At 47.4% G+C, this 22,545-nt stretch overlaps 1 long non-coding RNA gene across 1 annotated transcript; it reads left to right on the forward strand.

The window, feature by feature from the left end:
* The first annotated feature begins 11,863 nt into the window (after positions 1-11,863).
* LOC143158254 (uncharacterized) lies at positions 11,864-21,861 on the forward strand. The gene is made up of 3 exons (XR_012994944.1): positions 11,864-11,957; positions 12,366-17,046; positions 19,663-21,861. It is a non-coding gene; the product is annotated as an uncharacterized LOC143158254 (long non-coding RNA).
* The last annotated feature ends 684 nt before the right edge of the window (positions 21,862-22,545 follow it).

Consider the following 22,545-nt stretch of genomic DNA (forward strand, 5'->3'; position numbering starts at 1 on the left):
CAGAGTTCACGGTCGCACAACCGTGAAAGCAAACTCAAAAATTGACTACGAACACAAAGACCAACACTACTTTGACCTCATACAGTTGCTTTGACCAGTTCTGGCTCAGAATGCTTCTCATTATGAATTAGAAAATCTTCATGAATACTGTATTTAGGGTTTACAGTTTAAAACTACAAACATTTGCTTTAATCCACGTACACATTTGCAATGACTGGGAATCAGAAGTTGCATGCAATTTACGCGTGTGTCGCGGGGGAACAAATCCTTTCCCAAAGTCACAGTGTGAGATCTAAGTGGGAACCCAATGCAAACGGACTCCAAAGCACAGGGTGACAACTTGTGAGCTTGAACTGCGTGTCGTTACAAGGTGACTCAGTTAGCAACAAAACAGGAACGTTAACACGTTCCTGTCTGCCGGTGCTTAGCTCTCATCCCTTGCGCGAGAGGTATGCTTTGCCTCTGTCTCAGTTGTATCAGTTCAGCTATGTGTTGTCCTGCAAACTGAACAACTAACATGACGTGGCATAAAAAATAACTTCAGTTTATAAAAGGATTATTTTAATCCTCAGGCACTTCAGTGATACAGTTTACGGCATGGGCCCACACATAGTTTTAACAGCTGGACTGGCATTGCTGACATGCTGACAAACTGCATTGCGGAAACACCAATGAATGGCTCAAGAGTCATCCTTCCTATAGTAGCTTTACCTCCGATGTCAACAGACCTAGTAACGAAGGGTATTATTCTGTAGGCATTTCTTTTTTATAACTCCACAGAACCATTTCTTTTCCAAAATTAAGCAGGAAAAAAATCAATTGCCATCAGCATAGAGGATTTTTTTTTTTTTTTAATAATCCTAAACCAAGCAGAATCATAAACAGTGTTTTTGATTGTTATAACTAACGGTGCAGCATGGGAAAGAGCCTCTAGCACATAAAGAACAAAGAATACCTCAAATACGAAATGGTGAGGTTTAATGCGTGCATGTTCAGTTATTTACCACCAGATGTCCAGCAAGCAGAAGCTGATGCTAAAGTATATTACCTCCATTTTCAAAGGATCTGTGATCTGTTCTGGGAATATGCTCTGTTGGTGCTCTCTTTCCGGAAGTCTCTGCGCCCCTTTTTGTGTTAGTACGTTTTGTAGGAGTTGTAGTACCCTCACCTGGAAAGGCAACAGAAAGAATGTTTTAGCTGCTCGTGTGTAAGCCCAGGGAACGGCACTGCCGTTCTCTTCCTCCCACCTCTGTGAGCTAGTGATTAGCTTAGTGCAATTTCCTGTAACCTCTTGTTTGATATTCTTCTTTCTCTCTTGTTAGTTATTTGGATCCTGTCGAGCGTAGCTGATGCGTAGCTCTCATGCTCTCTAATACCATCATGCACAGGTTAAAGAAGACTCTGGCTCCAAAGTAAAGAACCAGCTACACGTTACCGGCTCGTTCTTTAGCTTCTCACTGCTCAGGAACGGTATCTGTGAGCCCTACCTGATGGAATTTATGGTATTTTCAAGATGCGCGTCATCATCGTACCTAAAGCCTCAGAGAACTAACTCAGTTGAAGAAATGCTTTGGGGAAACATCTCTATCCTTTTCTCTGAATGTATCTAACGGTAAATAAAGACATGTCTTAAAAGCTGTAGTCGTGTATTTGTTACTGATCCCGCGTCTGGAGTCTAACTGTATCCAAATACTTGCCAGAAATAGCTTTTCAAAACTATTTCAATAACAAACATTTTAAACGTCGAAATAAGAAGAAAACAATTTTGCCCGATTCTTTTGAACGGTTTAGGCAGGCAAAGACCGTCAGTCGAAAAAGCATGACACGGAGACAATTTTTCCGTTCCCGCTTTTTATGAGCACATCCTCCTACTCAACTCTGCTTTACATAAAACAGTATTATCGCGGTTTTATCCCTGAAATTTACACTACTGTGAAACTAAACAATTTATTTTTTTTTTAATTAGAAGTAGCAGGTCATCTTTCTGCCCAGCAATTTTTGATGACTGATCGACTGATGACTCTGGTGTCTTGTTATATTAAGAACATCTCTCCCTCTCCTAAAATGGAATTAGATAGTACTTACTCACTAAAGCAACGAATACAGATTTTTCTCGGTCACGCCACTTGGTCAAGAATGAAGGAGAAACGTAGTAAGGGAGGTAAATACTTACTAATCTGTATTCCTTTGAGCTTGATTCTGTTGGGTAAAGCCCAACATTCAAAACAAAATGGAACTCTTTTGCGGATCTCTTTCAGAAGACGCTTCAAGGGGGTATTTATTTAATCTAAATTTAGTTCTGTAGAAGTTTGATGTGTCGCTCCATTTCCTCAGCTAGACACCCAAGACAGCCAGCAGCGAGCGCGGAGCACCTCTGGGAAAGTGACTCATCTCCCCTTTCTTTGGCACTATCTTATGATGCAAGAAATAGCCCCCTAAGAGTGCCTGTCTCTCTCCATTTACAACGCAGAGCCTAGACGAGAAATTTAAACTACATTCCTAACCTTAGGGGGGTTAAAATTAGACTACACAAATCTTGATCTTGAAGAAAAATTATATGAAAGACCTATGTTGTGTATCTCAGGACAGTACGCATAGGGTTAATAGCCCATTTCTACCTTTTCCATCTGCAATCGATGCAGGTAGTCACCACGTGTGTGACACTGTACACACACACACACACACATATATGGGGAAAACTTACTGAGGCACTGTTATGCTCTTTGTAATAGGCTACCTTTTATTGTCACTAAACTAAAAAAGCGTGGAGGCGGGGCAATCTGTGTAATAGTTTCTCCCTGCAACAGTAGTTTTAAAAGTGGTAAACATTGTCCAAGAAGATGAAAAGTACTTGCCTTTCTGCAAGTCTCGCTCGGTAGCTTCCAAGGGTAATAGCTCGTTTTCCCGAGGCGAAGACGCAGTTTTTGTGGATTGCTGTTGGTGAGGGTACTGAATCCTGTAATACTCTCCTAGACGTACCCCAAGAGGGAAAAAAAACCCAACGTTTACTCTCTTGTCAGCACTGCTGTTTAGGAAAGAGTGGCTAATTTCATATTTACCAGATTTATAGCATATTTCCTTTATTGCTCTTTCCTCTTCGATGTCTGCAGCAGTCTTAGGCACCCAGTCAGAAACATCTGTAGGAGATATTTTTAGAAGCTTACTAGGTATCTATACAAAGCCCTTCAACACTTCCTGATAATCAAACACCATAAGGAATTCCATTTCGGTCACGGTTTTGGTTTTTCTGACCGCAACCTCTCTTTCTGGACAGAAAAATGATTCCTTAATGTTAGGCCTTTCCAAGTGCAATGGAATTGCAGTTACCACACGTATTAAGAAGCTAACGTTTGTTGATTTCAAATGCTTCAAAAACATCTTCAGTAGCCATTGCCAAAATAATCCTTCTTCCTTTACACCCAAAAGGAAATCTTCTGATTAAGCATGTCAGCAGGGAGTGCTTGTCACAAGACCTCTGCCCAAAGTTACTCTCCTGTAATGTCTGCCGGCAGAGCTGGTGAAGTGAGTGCTCCTTACCCGTCTCGGTTAAGGCTACTAAGATCAGCAAAGCCCTACTTTGTATATTGCTTAAATTAATGCGGCTTACTCAGACTGAAAGCGAGTTAGGAAGCGCTAACAGGCAGCCCTGCCAGCCAACCTGAAGGGCAGGGGGAAAGTGAAAAGCAGCTTGGGGCTGCCTGAGAACTAGCACAGTAATTTGCGGAGTGCACGCGTGAGAGTCGGTCGTTCTCTGACTTTCGCTCTCCGGGAATGTGCAATTCACTCCTGCCCTGTGAATCTCTCCTCTCCCAGTGAGATACAGTCAACGGTTTAACTACATTGTAGAAATGAAAAAAAAAAAAACAAAAAAAAACCCCCACACATACACATTCAGTTAAACTAGTGCAGAGTTTTGCATGGATTCTCTTTGCTAGGTTTAAGAATAACTTTCTGTAATACAATGGGACTGCCTACAGAGTTTAGGAAATCAGTTGAACAAATCATTTAAGTGGAAGTCACACAACTCTCTCTTGTGAACAAACCTGTGACTTCACCTTCAGTGACGAGTGCGTACAGCCCCTGTTCAACAGTTTGTTTCCCAGCAAAGAAGTACCTGGTTCCTAAACTTGCAATTTCCTCCCCGAATTTCGAGGCATTTTGAGGAGTATTTGATGGCCACCTGAACCATGGAGCACATTTTAAACTCTATTTAATGAAAGAGAGGTAGGTGAATTACAGCCCTATTGAAATATACAGCTAGGCATTTGACAGGAGTCAGAACGTGCTGCCTCACTCACATCTGGTGACTACCAGTTCCGACACTTTGAAGATTAGCGGGGAACTATTTCAAAAACTTGTCAACAAGTCTTTTCTAAAAATGTAACGGTTATTGTAATCGATCAGTTGTGAAGTACATTGCGAGAGTCGAAAAAGCCCACTCTACTTGCTTGTAAAAGAAAGAAAAAAACTGTTTACAGTTCTCTTCCTCTTCATCGTCCTCTTCATCGTCGTCTTCGTCGTTGAGGTTTATAATCAGTGGAGGGTGAATTGGGAATAAAAGATTCTCTTGATTTCTGAGTGATTCTTGACGATGGGCTGGATGCAGAATCCCTCCTTGGACACCCTGTTGCAACGGGGCATCTGCAGAAAAGAACATTGCATTTATTTTATGAGGAGGGAACTAGAATATCGCACCCAGGTTGAGACCAGCAGGTATAGTTTTGAAACCATTCTCATACTGAAGGGATCATTAAATAGGCAGGTTGTGCCTTTTAGGAAAAACCTTCTGCGGAGGTTGGCAAAGGAGCATCTTCCAACTACAGAAAGTATGAAAAAACAGAGAGAGATTGACAACCTCGGGAGACGTGTGATTAGGAATACCTGGGCTGAAGAGAGCAAATGGGTTGAGGACCCCGCCTGGGCAAATATTTTAAACATGCCGAATAATAGGCAGGCCTGTATCACTCCCCACGGCATCAGTTTTGAAGAATTTAGCAGTGCTAAGCACAGGATTAGCCCGTTTTAGCCTGTAGACTTTTTTTTCCCTATCAATTTTCTGAATCACAGCTCTCTTGACTAAGTACAAAATGTAGATTTTGAGAAAGACTATGAAGTTCGTGAAAATAATTTACACTGAATCAGGAGAAAGTCAGAAAAGATACTCTTTTCCTTAGGCCTTTGTATCTACCCATAATGTAATCTACCCAGCAAAACTATTTCAGCACTGGGATAGCATTTTCTGAGAGCCAGGAAATGCAACGGTCCGAAAAGAAAAATGATGAAAAATGGTGAGTCTGATTGCGTTGTTCAAGCTGACCAACGTGCAGCTATAGACACAATCAGGGTTCTGTGCATTGTATTCAAAACATTGAAGTTGGATATGTTGTCCAGTTTCAGAGGAATAAGACGAGGCATGGGCATCTTCCTGTATTCCACTTGTTGTTATTCTTGTGCACCTCTTGCTTGCCTACGAGCAGCGTGTGTATCATATTAAGCCCATTTTAATAACACTGCTGCAGATGGGATTTGTTGTGTCTCAGGCGAGAGAAAGTAAGAGACAACACTTTAGCTTGGTAGAGCCTTTCTCAGTGTCCCCAACAGGATATTCTCAGCTCCGGGTAGTGTAAGCCAAATCAAACTTAAGTCAGCTTAACAAGATTTCTAAGCATGAAAACGAATAAATGCAGTTTTAATGTTTGCAGTGTTCTTGTGGAGCACACGGACTCTGAATTTATGCACATTGCCGTAAAAAGAAAAAGGGTTGCGTCCATTTTCTCGTTCTGATCGTTGGACGTTGCTCTTCTACAGGATACCCTTGTCCGTAGTGCCTCTTGGGCATAGTCTCTGACTCACACCGCACCCACAAGCGTGCCTACGTGGTGTTTACGACAGCACTAGCTGCCAGGGGCCGGTGCTGTGGATGTGGGAACTGCACTAAGAGCAGTACGGGCACTCGTCGAAACAGCGCTCAAGTTCTTGCCGTGGTCCTATGTGGTTAGTTAGGCTCAACACGCCCAGCTATGACAGGCTGCCTTTTCCCGGGGGAACTGCAGGAACACAAGGTGTTTGCTTCTGACTAGAGGTCTTTCTGGACTTCTCTTCTGACACCTGTCTCCAGCTCCGGAGATCAGGCCCACGAACAACTACAGTTCAGTCCACTTGTTCACGCATCTGTGACAAGTCACGCTGACTTGCTCTCCCTCCTGCTTCCGCCTGATTTCTGACACCTGTCTTGGTTCCCTGCCCTGGACTCTTTCCCTGTTCCAGGTTCCAGCTGTCTACCCGGACTCCTGCTAGACAAGAGCTCCTCTTCGAAAGGGAAAAAGGAACCCAACTTACAGTGGTGGTTTTTTCCGTAAATACTCTGACTTTCAGATACTGTACTGCCCACACACTGTTACTGTACTTCAATAGCCTGCATCCAATGTTCAAGCCTGAAGAATTTATTCAGAACGATGAACTGGAAATACATCTGCACACACAGCACTGTAATCTGATGTTACCTCTACAAGGGGTGGCTCATCCAGGTAACATGTTGTGCTCCGTCAACAGATATTGCTACTAGCGGCCCTACCAACCTCCTCCCCCCACCACACACACTACTTTTTGTTTCTCTTAAGTGGTTACCTGCCTACTAACCATTTTCGCTACTAGAGAGATTTAATCCAGCCAATACCCCAGCAAAGCAACAGTCTTCCTCCACGGATCTCAGCAACCTAAACCGCCGTTTGTGACTTTGTCTTTCGTGTAACTGATAGTTAGGAAGATCCGTAACATGACAGCTAAACAAGTTGATGTGGCAACCCTACTCAAATGCCAATACAATTCCTTTCTTTGCCTTGAGCTTGCTGGGATAGCACATCATACCGCATCGGTTTGCCATGGTACATTTCTTGACCTTAACATATATATTACCTAAGCACTGGAAGTAAGCACCGGAAGGACATTTGCGTGTATTAATGAACAAACTGTTGAGAAAAAAGAGTTCTACTCACTGTTGCTAGGTGGCAAAAAAAGTCCATTTATAATACGAGGTTTGCTGTGACGGAAGGCACAACTGATCCTCACACAGCCTACGGGTTGTGTTTCCCACAAACAGGAGATGTTGCTGTACTTTTGCTGCAGGAGAAAACGGTTTTCAGATATTGTGAATAAAACACTAAAAACGGACTAAATGGATCAGCACGCGGTGTACTGCTGTGATGAACATACGACTAAGACTTTGCGGGACCACGCTCTGATGTTTTGGAACATTTACAGTTATCTTTAAAGTTATCTTCAGCTCCAGATACCCCTGAAGTTATCTCGAGTTAGGTCTATGGAGCTTTCATGGTGTAAAACTGTTCCTAGATAAGAATAGGAGTAAAGCAGTCTACTTACTGTGCTGCAGACTTTTCGTGAGATGCTGGGAAGAAAAAAAATCTGTTAGTCACTTAATTGACAGGTGGCCGCCTTTCCGTTCCTGCGCAGTGGGCTAATCAGGTCAATGTCACATGAAATCTGCTGTGCAAGTGCAAGTCTTAACACTAGCACTCTCTTACTATCAAAGGACGTGGGTCTACGGGAAAATAAGGAGTAAGAAGCAAAACCCGGGAAGATTCCCAACAAAAACTGAAACACTGAAAGACTGGGAATTGATGTTCTGAGACTACTGTCGTTACACCGCTCACACCATCTCCCGGCTGCTTTTATAGGTGACAACCACAAGCCTAATGGGAAAAAAAGGATATCTACGTGGATTTGTTTAATTATTTGTTTAATGGTTGCTGCTTTACTCACACATATAATCACAGTGCTGCTCTCCCTCTGTTGATCAATACGTCGCCAGCCAAGAAGTCGGCACACTATCGCAGAGATAGCACGTTCACAACGAGAGTCACTCTTGTTAGTCATGCTTAAAATTCTTTTTCTGTCGCTCTGCCTTATTAAAGTTTACAGATTTTAGCATCGCCTCTGATTATGCAATTCGCTTCTAACCCGAGGTGTCTTCCTCAAGCACATGATGAACTCATCATTCCAAAGAGGCAACTGCTCATGACCATTACCCTGAACATACAAGCTCAGGTTTATACCCTGGATATGAACTACATCCCAGCTGAGAGCTGTAAATGCCAGGTTGCCGGGTATTTCTTAGCGACTTTCTGTGTCAGTTTTTAGAGGAAAGCAAAGTCACACTGGGGAATATTTGACTATTCGAAGGTAAGTTTCACCCACTTTTCCAGACATTAGCAGCTGGGTGTAGGAGCAGCATCTCCTACAAAAACACGCCACTTTTGGGCTGCAGCCAGTACAGCTGGGCCATCCACTGAGACACGCTGGGGTCTGGAGCCAAAGCCCATCTCCCAGGCATTAACGCCTAAATCCCCGATGCTGGAAGGGATGCAACAACAACGAGCCCTACACCCACCCCTGGATTTTTACCACGTGGCATATAAATATTGCTTTGAAGGGCAAACCCATGTTGAAGGACTTTGTTTTAAGTACCCGATTTTGCAGAAATTCAGGCAGTGGCTCTAAGCAGAGATGATAAACGTGGCCTATTTATTCAGAATCAATGTAACGTTGATTCAGTAAGAAAGATGAGCGATGAGTGAACTTTATGCGCGGTGTTTAACTGATGTGTCCCTTGAGTATCGGAGCCCAGTTCGCAGGAGTCCTAATTGCCCGCGGTTTAGGTGAGCATTAGCTCTTCTCACCGCTGCCGAAAATCAGATCTTTGACCTACAGGTGCGGCCATGACCCAGACAGAGCGACGTATCAACTTCTACCTTTACCTAATAAACCTCCCTTTCAACACGGGTGTATCAAGAAAGTCAAGGACACAAACCACTCTAAAAGCTACAGCACTTACCTGTGCGTAGGGGGAATAGAAATGGCAAGAGCGGTCATTCCCAACTGCGGCCATTTTCACCTCGTGTGCTTCTCCTCCACTCTCTTAATACCGGCAGAACAGACATGGAAACGTTAAAGCTACCAGCATTCAGGCCAATCGTAATCTTATCCCGAAAGCAGCAGTTTCCTTTCAAAAACTGGACCTTCAGGACCTTAGCTCTGCTGCTTTTTTGGAACAAAACGCCAACTGACAGCGAAATACACGTGAACGAAGGAGGTGGTACCTTCTCCAGGCTTGTTGAACCGACGAAGGCAGTTGCCAGCCGGTATAGAATGTTACCTTTCCACGGTTGCCAACCGCTCCTCCAGCTGGTGACATCAGCGTCATGGCGCTCTCTGACCTGTCCAGCTTGAACATCTTCCTTTATCTCCACTGCTTCAGAGTAAAGTACGGAAGATCGGACCGTTTCAAAGAGTCTCCCGCTCCGGTGTTTCTTTAACGTAAAACGGCAGAAACCCACTTGGCGGGGCTTCAATAATACCCAACTCCTTGCCGTAGGAACTGTGGCCTTGGAAGCAAATCTTTGACACCGCAAAGACAAACCTCCTTCTTGGACTATTTTTAACCAAAACCCTCGAGCCCAGTGTTTTCCTTACTGTACCTCTTTCTTTGGATGGAGAAACTTGCTGCTTCCTGCTAGTGCGCTGTTAGCTGCTAACTGCTTACAGTGTTGGGGTTCATTGCTTTTTCTCGCTTCCGTGACGCCCGCTGCCACAGCTAAAGCAGAAAGAACAGCGTACGCTTGTGTCCCTAATTAACACCTCTGTTCTCATTCAGGTCCTAGGCTGCCTCTGAACAAAAGGTATCGGGGGGGGGGGGGGGGTGAAGTTTCAGTCCCGGAGCGTGGTAAGGCATACTGTTATCCCCAGGACGTAGGGTCAAATTTGCAACACTGAGTGACATCGGTGACTTGGAGATGAACACTTCAGGTGCCAGTGACTCCATGGGCACAAAGGGTACAAGGCTGGCTCAGCGGTGGCTACACCCAAGCCGGGGGAGAAGGACAAAGACATTGAAACGACTGGAGGTCTTCTAGTCTCTCTAGGAGCCTATCGATTTGTTTGTAACTCAAGTATCAGCGGGTGGCCCGAAGGCTAACTGCAAAGGACAGTACCGCATGCCTGACCACTGGGACTTTGGCAGCGGAATAAAGCGACTTCTACCGGAATGACTTCACCTAAGTAGAGAATGAAAGTGCCCGCTGGGATCAAGGTGGGGAGTACTGGCGAGAGCTGTGAACAGAGAAACGATGTGAAAAGGCTGCCACAGTTCCGTAAGCCCTACCACTGACTGGGGCACAGAGGGGAAGGAAAATTCAGGAAAGCAGATGAGGGCCACGGATAATGAACTGTCAGTGGGCAGGAGCAGCCATAGGAGGAACGGGTCAACGCTGCCAAGAGCTATCCAAACAGGGGCTCTTTGTAGCTGTATAGCTGTGCCTAAATGAGGCGCGGAAGAAGGTACAGTCAGGAAGCATTAATTCCGTATTGGGTTTGCGTGGCAAGGTTTTGGTAGCGGGGGGGCTACAGGGGGGGCTTCTGTGAGACGCTGCTGGAAGCTTCCCCCATGTGGGATAGAGCCAATGCCAGCCGGCTCCAAGGCGGACCCGCCGCTAGCCAGTATGTGACAGAAACAACTCTGCAGACACCAAGGAGAGTGGAGAAGGAGGGGGAGGAGGTGCTCCAGGCGCCGGAGCAGCGATTCCCCTGCAGCCCGTGGTGAAGACCATGGTGAGGCAGGCTGTCCCCCTGCAGCCCGTGGAGGTCCACGGTGGAGCAGATCTCCACCTGCAGCCCGTGGAGGACCCCACGGTGGAGCAGGTGGATGCGCCCAAGGGAGGCTGTGACCCCGTGGAGAGCCGGCGCTGGAGCAGGCTCCTGGCAGGACCTGTGGACCCGCGGAGAGAGGAGCCCACGCTGGAGCAGGTTTGGCGGCAGGACTTGTGACCCCGTGGGGGACCCACGCTGGAGCAGCTTGTGGAGAACTGCAGCCCGTGGGAAGGGCTCAGGTTGGAGAAGTCCGTGGAGGACTGTCTGCCGTGGGAGGGACCCCACGCTGGAGCAGGGGCAGAGCGTGAGGAGTCCTCCCCCTGAGGAGGAAGGAGCGGCAGAGACAACGTGTGGTGAGGTAGAGGAAAGCGGGAGTAAAGTTGAGCCCGGGAAGAAGGGAGGGGTGGCGGGAAGGCGTTTTAAGATTCAGGTTTTATTTCTCATTACCCTACTCGGGTTTGATTGCTAATAAATTAATTTCCCGTCGTGTCCCCCGCCCCCCGAGGCGAGTGTGTTTTGCCCGTGAGGGTAACGGGTGAGTGACCTCGACCCACGAGCCTTTCGTCGTGTTTTCTCTCCCCTCTCCAGCTGAGGAGGGCAGTGATGGAGCGGCTTTGGCGGGCACCTGGCGTCCAGCCAGGGTCAACCCACCACAGACTGAAAGGTTGTCTACCGAGGCGCAGAGCCTGGCTAACAGGAGGAGGCCGCTGTCCTGGCGGAGGCAAAGTCGGACCCAGAGAGGTGCCCACGCCCTGGGGCCAGGGCATCCACGCCCCAGGCCCGGGCGTGTGGCACCCCGGCGAGCAGAAAAGACAGCCTGAGGAAAGGCTGCCAGGCCAGGGGAACGGCACCGCCGGCGGCTAACGGCCGCCGCCACGGCGCGCGAGCGGGCCACCACGCGGCCGCCTCAGCCCGGCGCCGAGCACAGCTGGGGCGGGGCGGCCCTGCCGCGGCGGGAGCCGCCGCTGTGGGACCGCTGCCCCAGGCCCGCGGCCGGGCTGGGCGGCGGAGCCACCGCCTCGCCGAGGGCTGCTGGAGAGAGGCGACCGCGCCCCGCCCCGCCGTCCCCGGCGCTGGGGTGCGTCGCGGGGCTCCCGGCGGGCGGCGACGGACTCGGTTTCCCGCCGCGCACGGCGGGCGCGGGGCGGCGCAGGCGCAGTTCCGTCTCGGCGGCGGGCCGGCGGCGGGAGCGGGCGGGCGGGGCCATGAGGCGCCGGGGCGCGGTGCAGCGGCAGGTGCCGTGTCTGTTCGTGACCGAGGTGAAGGAGGAGCCGTCGGCCAAGCGGGAGCGCCAGGTGGCCGGGGCGGCACGGGGCCGGGCGGGAGGGAGGCGGGGCCGGGGCCGGGGCCGGGGCCGGGGCCGGGCGCAGGGGGAGTCGCTGGGCCGCGGGTAGCGGCGCCGCACGGCGGGGCGGAGCGGAGCGGAGCGGAGCGGAGCGAAGCCGGGGGGACGGGCAGCAGCACCGACCGTGTCAGACCCGCCCGGCGCGGCCCGGCCCGGCTGCGGGGAGGGGGACACCCGAGTGGGGAGAGGTTTCTCTCCAGACCTTGAGGGAAATGCACGGCAGCGTTTTCCATGGGGCTCCCCCCCCCGTAAATGCGGGGAAGAAAGGTCGTGTGGGAGCCGTTTGAGCTCTGTCCCGCTCCTTTCCTGCCAAGTGCACCCAGGTGCTCACCGTGACGTTGTGTTTGCTTTCTCTAAGTGTCGGGAACAGTCATGGCGAGGACTGAGGCCACTGCGACATGACCGCCCTGGGAGCTTGTGTAAAACCATCCTGCCGTCCCCGCCTGTGAGCCTTGCGGGGGAAAAATCAGCTTGTGTCTCTTCTTCCTTTTTTTTAAAAGAAAAGGTCTTTTTTTTGTGACCAAAGGAATATCAGGCCCATGACAGAAGAATTCATTTGAGGCTGTCAGACGCGGGATACTTACGAAGGTGAAAGTAATGGAGCCCGATCCAAGCTGTTTCTTCCCGAGATGTAAGAGGCAGTGTCGGGACAGATTGGGGTGGCATTCACCTGTCTAGCTCTAGACCTCCGACTTGTGTTTCCCGACTGCAGTAGCAGCACCTACTGCTGTCTGTCGGCTGCGTAGTGCACTTGAATCCATCTGGGTGACTTTCTCCCGTTGGTGTTTGGCTTCTGGACGGAAGAGCTGAAGTGGTTGCCAAAACGTCAGTAACGTAACTGTTGAACTCTCAGTACCAACACCACCTTGATAATGGTCGTGTAAGGGTAGCTCCCGACATTGTTGTTCCTTCATAGGGGACAAGCCGACAGGGGATTAGGTCTATACCAGTGTAGATGCTATTCTTCTTGTTTTTCAAAGCGCAGGCAAGGATAATAGAGGGGGTTATGACTGCTAGGGAAGAAGCGGGGTGGTGGTGGGAAAACCAACGGGCATGTTTCCTCCCTGCCCTGGAAATTTTCTTTTCCATGTCACCTTCGTGAAATCTTCCTGTATGCTGTATGTTGTGGTTCCACATGTGATGACTAAAATATGAAGCAGCCACGTAATGTCAGGCAAGCATGTAGAAGGTTGTTCTCGTTTTACGGCTTCCGAATTCTGTTTGGAGACTTTTGCAAGACAAGGACTCGCTTTGTGTTTTGCCAGCAGGAAGAGACCGTGACCAGCTTACAAGTGAAAATTGGCTGGGGCGAGAGGAGGGCGGGGTGATGGTTATCGAGGAGACTATTGGAATCCAAACAGAAGGGATTACATGTTTGCAGTGAAGGTGTTACAGAAGCCCTAGCTGCAGGAGTCCTCCTAGAAGTGTGGACTAGTTGTGGCTGGGTATTTGTTTCAGACCCCGGCCCACTTCCTTCTGTGCTCTTTGTAAGCGGGAAAGCGTTCAGTTGGCAGCACTGCTCCTAAGTATTTAACACCGGGACGCTTTTGCCACCTTGCATTCCGCAGGTCCGTGCATTGCACTAACACGGTGCCATTGACTTTCCGCTCCAAACTGAAAGCTCGGAGCAGCTAGTCACGATGAGTTTCTGTTGCCATCGTGAGGCAGGGAGACACATCTCAACATTTTGCAGCGTTGGACTGGAACCCTTCTAGTTTATATGCACTGTGTAAAGTGGAAGGCAAAGTCACCTCTAAATACTCATCAAGAACGATTAAAAGAGGGAGAGAGTTTGCAAGTAGATTGCCTTTGTTCTTTTGTCTTAGGGCATTTTCCAAAGCGTCATGTCTTGAAGAAACAAGGGTGTATTTCGACAGTATTAGAAATCAGCACTATAATGTGTAATACTGGACCTAGAGGGGGGCCAGCTGTAAGGAGCAAGAATCCGCACGAGACCGAGGCAGTAAGACAGCCCTGACGAGGCTTTAAAACACCTGTCTTCTTTTCAGCCGTTTCAAGTGTTGGCAACTGAAACTGTAACTGGAAAGGCGTTAGAGGCAGATACGTACAATGCAATTCCTACTGAAAAGGTGGCCGGAACCTGCTGTTACGTAACTGCCTATGAAGGTAGGAAGGAAGGTCCGTATGCAGGTTTCTCCTGCTGACTAGAAGCCTTGTTTTACTTAGTTTTCACTTTTATTGTATGACTTACTGGATTGCAGCTGTTGTGAATTCCAGCCTGCTTAAAGGTCTTGACCACAAAGTAACAGTTACCGTAAACATAGTAGGTGTTTCTAAAGTTGTTACAGATTTTACTCTCTGAAGTCCAGGAAGCATGGTCTAAGCGAGCATGCCAGTGGAGGAAGTATTCCCGTTTTAAAATTTCTTATTAGGAAATCTTCCTTGCACACTAGAATTTATGTGATAGAGGGTGCCTGATTTCCTTGGGGAGGATTACAAGACGTGTGGAGGTTGGGAGGAAAACGCGACGAGTGTGGTTCGCTGCATCGCTGGGGTTCTTGCCTTTACCTGAAATTGTGAGGAAACTTTGTATTACACCAGGCAAGATTCTAGGGCTAGATTTTGGATTGATCTACAGTAGTTAAGTGATGACTTTAAAGGGTGCCTTTGGGTATGAAATTTCTCTGGTGACGAGTGAGAAGTCCTATCTTGCCTTTTATGCGGTTGATTTCAGTACTCTGCAGGGTATGGTGACCTCAGGAAACTGCTGGTTTTACCCCTCTGGAAACTCCAGGGCAAGCCTGTCTATGGGCCGGGCTGGATGGAAAACCCGACAAACAAGCTGAAGAAAGGTGTCAACGATTCTCGTGTCTCGGGGCTTATTTTCAAGTGCTGTTAGTTTAAGCCAGCGTGGGGGACGTGTCATGCAGCGCGTATGTGAAAACACAGACACGCAGTCTTGAGGGCCTCCCTGCATGAAATGCTGAATATCCTCCCTTTCCTTGGGCTCCTCTTTGGGGCCCTCATGCCAGAGACAACCAGGCAGGAGGGGATTAAGGAACGTAATAGGGGATGCGTCTGTGGTCTGGAAAACACGCCTGTATTTTTTGTTGTTTTTGTGGGTCTTAGTGCCTTTGAAGCTGTGAAAGGGAAGTCTTGGATAAGGATTTGACCACACAAAGCACTGATCCCTTCCCTTCCGCTGGTTTCGGCCAAGAGCAGTTGAGAGCTGGCAGGAACTGTTACTATCTCGTTGAGCCATGTATTTATTGTAGAATCGTAGCATCGCTCAGGTTGGACAAGACCCTTAAGGTCATCGAGTCCAACCGTAAACCTAGCACTGCCAAGTCCACCGCTAAGCCGTGTCCCTAAGCGCCACGTCTGCCCGTCTCTTAAAGACCTCCAGGGATGGTGACTCCAGCACTTCCCTGGGCAGCCTGTTCCAGTGCTTGACAACCCTTGCGGTGAAGAAGTTTTTCCTCCTCTCCGATCTAAAGCTCCCCTGGCGCAACCTGAGGCCGTTTCCTCTCGTCCTGTGGCTTGTTACCTGGGAGGAGAGACCGACACCCACCTGGCTACAACCTCCTTTCGGGTAGTTGTAGCGAGCGGTGAGGTCTCCCCTCAGCCTCCTCTTCTCCAGGCTAAACAAGCCCCGTTCCCTCAGCCGCAGCACGGCACGGCACAGCACCGCCTGCGCCTGCTCAGGCTGACTGTGTTGTGGATCACTCGCTCCTCCATGCACAGGGCGCTGCCGGTTATGGAGTCGGGGGTAGGAATCGGAGAGAGGGGGAGGTTTTGCTGATTTGAGGTGCAGAGTGTTCTGCACATAACTTGAAAGTTGAAAGATGAGTTCAAATAAGGCATACTTTTATGCTTGTCAATTCAATGTAGTCAAAGCTCAGTGGAATTTATTTTAGCTAATTACAGTCCTGTTACAAGCAAGGGAAATAACGTCTGTAAAATGTAACACATCTTTATCTTTATGAGGTACATTTACTGTACAGTTATGAATATACAAACACTATTTTTAAACACAAGTTTCCATTCTTGTCAGTTTCTAAACGTTACAGTCTTTACGCCTTGTTTTGTGTACATCTTCTTTTCAGAATTTGCCATTTTATCAGCTTTGGTTTTTCCAGTTGATAACTTCCGTATTTCAATTTAGATTTTTCTTGTGAAGTGACGCACTCGCTTCATCTCTTTCTCCTGTCTACGTATCGTTCTCCTGTTCTGTTCGCTTCCACGTCTTCTTGGCTCTGCTGTCCAAATAGATATGCAGAACGTTTTGTGCATAATGTATTAGAGGAAAACTACGTGCTCTTTCAGAAACATTTTAAGAATTAAGCTTTCGGCGCGAGACACGAGATAGAGGCTCTAATCTCTGCTTTCAAGACGGCTGTAAAATGTATTCACGGTCCTTCGGGCATCTTGTGAAGGGTTTGTAGCCCGAGTCCTTTTATGAATTTGGACCTCGGCTGATCATCGTTCAGCTATTGCAGATGCTTCACGAGCAGCCAAGCAGAGGGACAAATAGATCGCGCTCATATAGTCTCTGCTCTGCTTTGCCCAGTGCTACAAGCCAAACCCCACTTCCTGTAGCTCCTCGCTTTAAAGGCGGGCACATCTTTTGCTTTCATGTCAGTAATATGGGGAAAAACTAGGAATCACGGGCTAGTTAGGCAGGCAAAATTACATGTCTGCAAACAAACAAAACTACTAACTGCTCTGTCAGAGTACTCGGCACTGCTTAGAATCTCGCGGGTTTTGGTTGGGGGAGTTTTAAGAGCAATTTTGCATTCCCTCGGTGGGGAGCGACATGCCACTTTTACTAAAAAGACTGAACTGTAAAAATTTCTCTCAAACAGTTACCTGAATGGTTGTTTTGAACCTGGCGAACGTTTTTGCATGTGGGGTTTTTTTCCTCCAAGTTGGTGCATTGTAAGATCCCGAGGTATATTTGTCTGTAGAAAAAACATACGCATTGTTTCTTAATTTCAGCTACCATTTCAGGAAAGACTCTCTCAGTCTGATGTGTGAATTCAATATTACGTTGGCTGAGGTGTCAATTAATGCATCGGGTGAGTCATACATCCTCTCTGAAATACAAGCTAGTGTTAAATACAGACTTTCTCTCTAGTACTTTAAAGATCATTTGCCATCTTGCAGCGTTTTCAGCAGGCCCACAGGATCTTCCAAACGCGGCGGTTCTGCCACGGACGTCCTTGACTGGAAGAACGTGAATGTTGCTGTGTTGAAAATCTTCCCAAAGGCATCAGTTGCTGTTAGATTAAGTGAACCCGTAAGCCAGCCTCCTGTTTCATCTCTGGCTGTGCAAGCACTAGATGCAAGGCAATATTACGGTTGTGTGCTTGGCACTTGATTTTGCGCCAGAGTAAGCTGCCTACTGACGAACCGTTTTCTGTAAAATTTGGTTAAAACTTCATCTCATTAATACTCTTGTTTCCTGTTAATTCCAGCTTAATGCCACTGATTCAAATTATTAATTGCCCAATAATCCTACAACTTTCCGTTGATACACAACATGTAAGTATTACCATAGTTTTCCGTTTGGGTCCAAAATCTCCTCTTTGTGTCAAGCTGATTCCTTTGTTTGGAGCGTTTCCCACCGTACGGCTCAGGTACTGCTGAAAAGAAAGGTAGCGAAAATGGTAACGGTCGCTCTTGTGACAAAAATGCTGCTCACCTTTTTTTTGAAATGTGCTCTCCTTTTCTTAACCTGGAAATTGGGTAAGAGGTATTCTTCACATTAAGAACGTTCTCTCTGTAATCTCTCTACCAATCTGTCCACATTTAATCAAAGCAGACATTCAAAGCAAAAAGAAAAGCCCCACAACTCTTCGTCCCCGAGACGAAGCAGTGATGTCGGGATTCATTTCACTTCACTTTATTCCTCTTAAAGCGGGGGTTACTCTGTCTGAAGGAGGTTCCTTTTGTTGGAAATTAAGGCAGGGAGGCACCTCAAGGTGGAGATGCAGCCCAGCTTAAGAGAGGAGACTGCAGCTGGCAAGATGAAATCACTTCCTCAACTTAGGATTGTTTCAATTATTTGCCACTAAATGCCTTGATGAAGTGACAGATGAAAAACCACAATGATCCAGAGTGACCGTGGAAAGGGAAAGTAGAAAGGCAAACAAAACCCAAATGAGGTACTAGATTGCGTGACGCTATAGCAGCAAGTTAAAAAAAAGCGAAAGGTGTAAAATTATGGTTGCATCTGCAACAGACTGCCGAAAAGAAAGATACAAGACTCAGAATGCCACCTGTAGGCTTCTTGTCAAATTGATGGCATAGTACGTCCTATCAAGAGGACAGTAGAGTATTTCAATTGATACATTTAAATCGAAAACAGACGTTTGAATTAGACCCAAGGCCTTGTTTATTCAAGATGAGAAATAATCCTAAATAATGGCAATAACCAGAAAGCCATCACAATCAAAACTCCAGTGAAATCCTAGTTGTGGCAAAATGCCGCGCAAAGCAAGGTCATTCGTCCCCTGCTGGGAGGAGGAAAAAAGTTGGACAAGAAACGCTTCTTGAGAGGAGACTGAAATTCTACTGCAAAACTACTTCTAGTACTATTGCTATCAATAGTTAGAGCAAAACGAGAAGCTAAAGGTGGACTATTCTGAGGTTTATGAAATACTTCAAAAGAAGAAATCACCTAAGAGGTGCTGTAAATATTAGGGATCAGTACGTTAGTGCACATCAGCGCATCATCGCGTTCATCCCTCTTTGTTGGCAGAGAAATGAATTCCTGCTGCGACGGTGGCTCAATTACTGCTCATGAATATTCTGTCTGACTAACTGTAAAGCTTTACAAAGCTTTACGTTTCTGCCTGTGGATACTGCTGCAATCTACTTAGGACAGTTGTGCGGGATCAAATTTACCCTTGCCCGTAGGTAGGCATGAATAGCGTCACATTCACCTGCGGGGACAAAATCGAAAGCAGCACAATACAGACAGGTAAATTGGAGGCGTTTTAAGAATGCTGCGTAAGCAGGAGCCCACCTGTAGATCCGTTGGACGTTGGTTCTTGGCTGACGGTGACAGTACGGTAGACTACGTATGCTGATCTTGGAGGTCCTGAAGAATTGGAATAAGTCTTTCTTCCAGTTTCCCTCACGTAAGGGATAGAAGCAGCAGTTCCATCATCCTTACCCCGACCCCTCTGTCGGTCACCTGGTTTCACTGTGGGGTCGGAAGTGTGAATTCCTAGAAGTGAAAAAACAAACAGGAATGTTGTGCTATTACTCAGAAGGTGACATATTGCGGGAGACTGGAGGCTGGAAGACAAGATGAAAAAAATGTTCTTTGTGGATAGTCCAATCCAAATACATTCAGTTATTTTATTTACCACCGGACGTCCAGCAAGGAGAAGCTGATGCTGAAGTATATTACCTCCATTTTCAAAGGATCTGCGATCTGTTCTGGGAATACGCTCTGTTGGTGCTCTCCTTCCGGAAGTCTCTGCGCCCCTTTTTGTGTTAGTACGTTTTGTAGGAGTTGTAGTACCCTCACCTGGAAAGGCAACAGAAAGAATGTTTTAGCTGCTCGTGTGTAAGCCCAGGGAACGGCACTGCCGTTCTCTTCCTCCCACCTCTGTGAGCTAGTGATTAGCTTAGTGCAATTTCCTGTAACCTCTCGTTTGATATTCTTCTTTCTCTCTTGTTAGTTATTTGGATCCTGTCGAGCGTAGCTGATGCGTAGCTCTCATGCTCTCTAATACCATCATGCACAGGTTAAAGAAGACTCTGGCTCCAAAGTAAAGAACCAGCTACACGTTACCGGCTCGTTCTTTAGCTTCTCACTGCTCAGGAACGATATCTGTGAGCCCTACCTGATGGAATTTATGGTATTTTCAAGATGCGTGCCTTAGCCTCAGAGAACTAACTGAATTGAAGAAATGCTTTGGGGAAACATCTCTGTCCTTTTCTCTGAACGTGTCTGTATTTTCAGACTGTCTCAAGAGCAGCTGTGAACACAACCCCCTCATCCACTACTGTCCTCTAAGCGCTGACTGCCTGCCCAGCTGGATCCTTTCTCTACACTGCATAGGTGGTATGCGCACCTCTGGAACGTCCATGGTTGAGCCCACGGAGACCAGTGCACTCCGAAGGACACCTTCTGGCTGAACTATGAATTACTTCCTCTGTCTGTAGCATCTAGATACGTCCTGGACATGGGCGCTTGGTGAACATAACAAAATACTACCCATGAGGAGGCTAAAACTGTAATAGCATTGGTCGCATAGGTAAGCCCTCTTCAAACGACAAACAGAACTCCACAGGGAAGGTTGCAGTATACAGTAGCCACAGTGCTCTTCACCCGGCCCCTGCTACTCTGCGGGAAGACGTGGCTTTGCCTGTTGTTGCTTTTCCCCTGCGAATGTCAACAAGCACCTTTTGTTCCCATCAGTTCAGGCCAGAATGCAGCAGAAATTCTGTACTTCTGCTTCAGTTTATGGGGCAGCTTAAAGCCAAAACAATCAGAAAGCCATCACAATCAAAACTCCAGTGAAATCCTAGTTGTGGCAAAATGCCGCGCAAAGCAAGGTCATTCGTCCCCTGCTGGGAGGAGGAAAAAAGTTGGACAAGAAACGCTTCTTGAGAGGAGACTGAAACTCTACTGCAAAACTACTTCTAGTACTATTGCTATCAATAGTTAGAGCAAAACGAGAAGCTAAAGGTGGACTATTCCGAGGTTTATGAAATACTTCAAAAGAAGAAATCACCTAAGAGGTGCTGTAAATAGTGGGGGTCAGTACGTTAGTGCACATCAGCGCATCATCGCGTTCATCCCTCTTTGTTGGCAGAGAAATGAATTCCTGCTGCGACGGTGGCTCAATTACTGCTCATGAATATTCTGTCTGACTAACTGTAAAGCTTTACAAAGCTTTACGTTTCTGCCTGTGGATACTGCTGCAATCTACTTAGGACAGTTGTGCGGGATCAAATTTACCCTTGCCCGTAGGTAGGCATGAATAGCGTCACATTCACCTGCGGGGACAAAATCGAAAGCAGCACAATACAGACAGGTAAATTGGAGGCGTTTTAAGAATGCTGCGTAAGCAGGAGCCCACCTGTAGATCCGTTGGACGTTGGTTCTTGGCTGACGGTGACAGTACGGTAGACTACGTATGCTGATCTTGGAGGTCCTGAAGAATTGGAATAAGTCTTTCTTCCAGTTTCCCTCACGTAAGGGATAGAAGCAGCAGTTCCATCATCCTTACCCCGACCCCTCTGTCGGTCACCTGGTTTCACTGTGGGGTCGGAAGTGTGAATTCCTAGAAGTGAAAAAACAAACAGGAATGTTGTGCTATTACTCAGAAGGTGACATATTGCGGGAGACTGGAGGCTGGAAGACAAGATGAAAAAAATGTTCTTTGTGGATAGTCCAATCCAAATACATTCAGTTATTTTATTTACCACCGGACGTCCAGCAAGGAGAAGCTGATGCTGAAGTATATTACCTCCATTTTCAAAGGATCTGCGATCTGTTCTGGGAATACGCTCTGTTGGTGCTCTCCTTCCGGAAGTCTCTGCGCCCCTTTTTGTGTTAGTACGTTTTGTAGGAGTTGTAGTACCCTCACCTGGAAAGGCAACAGAAAGAATGTTTTAGCTGCTCGTGTGTAAGCCCAGGGAACGGCACTGCCGTTCTCTTCCTCCCACCTCTGTGAGCTAGTGATTAGCTTAGTGCAATTTCCTGTAACCTCTCGTTTGATATTCTTCTTTCTCTCTTGTTAGTTATTTGGATCCTGTCGAGCGTAGCTGATGCGTAGCTCTCATGCTCTCTAATACCATCATGCACAGGTTAAAGAAGACTCTGGCTCCAAAGTAAAGAACCAGCTACACGTTACCGGCTCGTTCTTTAGCTTCTCATTGCTCAGGAACGATATCTGTGAGCCCTACCTGATGGAATTTATGGTATTTTCAAGATGCGTGCCTTAGCCTCAGAGAACTAACTGAATTGAAGAAATGCTTTGGGGAAACATCTCTGTCCTTTTCTCTGAACGTGTCTGTATTTTCAGACTGTCTCAAGAGCAGCTGTGAACACAACCCCCTCATCCACTACTGTCCTCTAAGCGCTGACTGCCTGCCCAGCTGGATCCTTTCTCTACACTGCATAGGTGGTATGCGCACCTCTGGAACGTCCATGGTTGAGCCCACGGAGACCAGTGCACTCCGAAGGACACCTTCTGGCTGAACTATGAATTACTTCCTCTGTCTGTAGCATCTAGATACGTCCTGGACATGGGCGCTTGGTGAACATAACAAAATACTACCCATGAGGAGGCTAAAACTGTAATAGCATTGGTCGCATAGGTAAGCCCTCTTCAAACGACAAACAGAACTCCACAGGGAAGGTTGCAGTATACAGTAGCCACAGTGCTCTTCACCCGGCCCCTGCTACTCTGCGGGAAGACGTGGCTTTGCCTGTTGTTGCTTTTCCCCTGCGAATGTCAACAAGCACCTTTTGTTCCCATCAGTTCAGGCCAGAATGCAGCAGAAATTCTGTACTTCTGCTTCAGTTTATGGGGCAGCTTAAAGCCAAAACA

This window comes from Aptenodytes patagonicus, chromosome 1 (genome assembly GCF_965638725.1).
Source record: "Aptenodytes patagonicus chromosome 1, bAptPat1.pri.cur, whole genome shotgun sequence".
Lineage (NCBI taxonomy): Eukaryota > Metazoa > Chordata > Aves > Sphenisciformes > Spheniscidae > Aptenodytes > Aptenodytes patagonicus.